Source organism: Atractosteus spatula (assembly GCF_055471065.1).
Source record: "Atractosteus spatula isolate fAtrSpa1 chromosome 10 unlocalized genomic scaffold, fAtrSpa1.hap1 SUPER_10_unloc_11, whole genome shotgun sequence".
NCBI classification, from domain to species: Eukaryota; Metazoa; Chordata; class Actinopteri; order Semionotiformes; family Lepisosteidae; genus Atractosteus; species Atractosteus spatula.
Window position 1 is genome coordinate 12,689 of NW_028296614.1, and position 2,802 is coordinate 15,490.

At 37.8% G+C, this 2,802-nt stretch overlaps 1 non-coding gene across 1 annotated transcript; it reads left to right on the forward strand.

Moving 5' to 3' along the window:
• The first annotated feature begins 722 nt into the window (after positions 1–722).
• trnas-gcu (transfer RNA serine (anticodon GCU)) lies at positions 723–804 on the forward strand. The gene has a single exon. It is a non-coding gene; the product is annotated as a tRNA-Ser (tRNA).
• The last annotated feature ends 1,998 nt before the right edge of the window (positions 805–2,802 follow it).

A 2,802-nucleotide genomic window follows, 5' to 3' on the forward strand; every position in this document is an offset into this window, starting at 1 on the left:
GAGTTCCGGATAACTTTAGAGGTCTATTATACGGATAACTTTAGAGGTCTATTATACATCAAAGATAGGTTTTACAGGTGTAGAAACTAGTAAATCAACCCAATGATTTGGTTTAGAAATTTATTCTGAAAATACACATTCACACCTGAAAAATATGTATTTCAAATTATACATTGTATACAATCAATCAACAATCAACATACTTGTACATACTTTTGGTGAACAAAAAAATTTGCTTGCATTTCATCTTTCGCAAGCTATATGATTTAAAAAAAACAAGTTGTTCTGCAAAGGAAATTAATAAACGCATAAAACCAAATCAAGACCTCTTTGAGTGTCCCAAATTACATGTTCTGTAAAACAAGACAGGAAAAAAGGTACCGCTGGCATTCGGATCCAGGATCTCCTCTTTATGAAACAGGTGTTTTAACCAGCTTTACCACAGCACCGGCAGAACACTATTCTTATACAGGTGGGTACCCACCCTCAAACCTTTGTTCTCCCGCTACTTTACCTTTGCCTACTGTCCTGTCTCTCTCACACATGAAGAAGACTCCACGGCCGAAACATTGTGTTCTCTTTCTTCTTTTTTTCAGCATGGAATAAACCTATTACCTATTCTTATACAGCCGCTTGGACACACCGCTCTGAGACATCTGAGGTCGATGTGCGCTGAGCCTGGTCGCCGAGCAAAATCATGCCCAAGGGGAAGTGGTATGCGAGACGAGGTGGCTGAGTGGTTAAGGCGATGGACTGCTAATCCATTGTGCTTTGCACGCGTGGGTTCAAATCCCACCCTCGTCGGTTTATGTCTTCGACTTGTGATCCGTTTCTAAGTTGGACTTGCTATCTTTATCTACTGTAGTAGAGTAGTAATATTTCTAGCGTTGGCTGAATATGGCTTACAGCAGTAGCTGACAGATATAGTCTCTTAATAGGTTAAATTTATGCTTTGTACTGCTTTCACCTGACATTAATAGTAGTCCTGATGAACGATTTAGGGACATGGCGCATCTTGAAAATGTTCTTGTTAATTTCAGTTTGGAAAAAATGCACTCACCAGAAGCAGAAACTGGTCGTATCTGCAAAATGCGCAATGCAATAGCACTGTCTTGCTATGAGTCCTTACCTGTTACAGGAGGCGTTGTAGGACTTTTTTAGCTCAGAAAAAGCTATCAATTCATCTTACATTTCTACTCCATCAATATTAGCAATGTTATCTTTACTAAGCTCTAAATATAGCTCTAAATAAATGCAAATTTTAAAATACATTTTAAAATAAATGCTATTCCATATATTGTAACTTTGTGGTATTTAGAATTTTTATCTGAGGATGCAACGGAAAGTATTATACAAATGTGAAAGAGGCTTGTATTTTAATACAATTTTCGATCAAAAGAAAACCAAAATCCGTATGATATTACCATCAATATCCCTCGATATTGACGTTCAGTTGAAAGATTTGAAGAAACTCTCAAAGAAGCAACTGCAGTTGGAGAGATTTGATTTGAACTGATGTTCGCAGCTCAATAATCCATTCGTCCTCGAAAGAAGCAAAGGTTAGTATGTTTTGAGTGTCAACATGATCCTCTTCTCAATCCAAACGAAAGGTTTTATGTGATCCTGATCCCACTAGAAAAAGAGTCAATTTCCGCCAGCACTGATATCCCTTTAAATGTTTTATAAGAACTCTGGACGTTTATAGAGTAGAAGCCTGGTCCATTTCTTCTACTAAACGAGACTATGGGAGTGGGTATTTTGATGTCGAACTGGGATTTAAATAAAGAGGAACACTACACTACATTGGGCAACGCGTGTGACAAAACGTTTATTTTCTGACCTCTCGATAGCTCAGTTGCTAGCTCTTAAGATTGTTGAAAAAGCAGCGAGTATTTCTTATGTCCCTGGTTTGAATCCAATTCAAAGGATGGTGTTTTCTTGTTCCTTAATCAAAAAGGGAAAATTGCGAATTTCTCTTTCACTTTGATGTTCACCCGAAAGCTCAGTATACAAAGAAGTAGAGGCTCCTGTTCTGAATAATCCTCAAGTCTGATTGTTTTGCTTAGACCTTTAAAATGTACACTGTTGACTGTTTGCGCTTCCTAACACAATTAAAAACCCGCCGACAAACTTACCGATCGGGAGCTTAGTTCAGTGATAGCGCGCACTTAAGACGCTCCGTTTTCTATCGCCGGCATTTTTGTATTCTCTTTCATCGCGATATCTTTTATTCTTCGTGTGTGAATTTCAGGGAGACTCATAAACCCTTTGTCTGTTTTAAAGATACATTATTTTAAACCAGACATAATGAAAGACGTAGTAACTAGACACATGTACAAAACACATGAATAGTAGCGGCTCTGAACTCAATGTGGTGCTGGATGGGAATGCAATACAAACGCCAATGGCACAATGGATAACGTGTCTGATTACGGATCAGAAGACTTTAGGTTTCTACTCCTTACTGGTTAGTGAAAAAGCTTTTAAACCACGCTATTCAACACTGACATCGTAGTGTGTGCGGTCCTACACAACCTTCCCAGTGGGCAAAAGACGTATAATATACGTCTATTAAACGCATACCTTAGACGTCTAAATGTGGTCTGCAATTCGTCTAGAATGAAATTCTAATATACGTCAATTATACGTCTATGTTTAGACGTTCATTATACATAAATGGTTGGAGTTCTATTATACGGATAAATTTAGAGGACTATTATACATATATGGTTGGAGTTCCGGATAACTTTAGAGGACTATTATACGTATATGGTTAGAGGTCTATTATACGGATAACTTTAG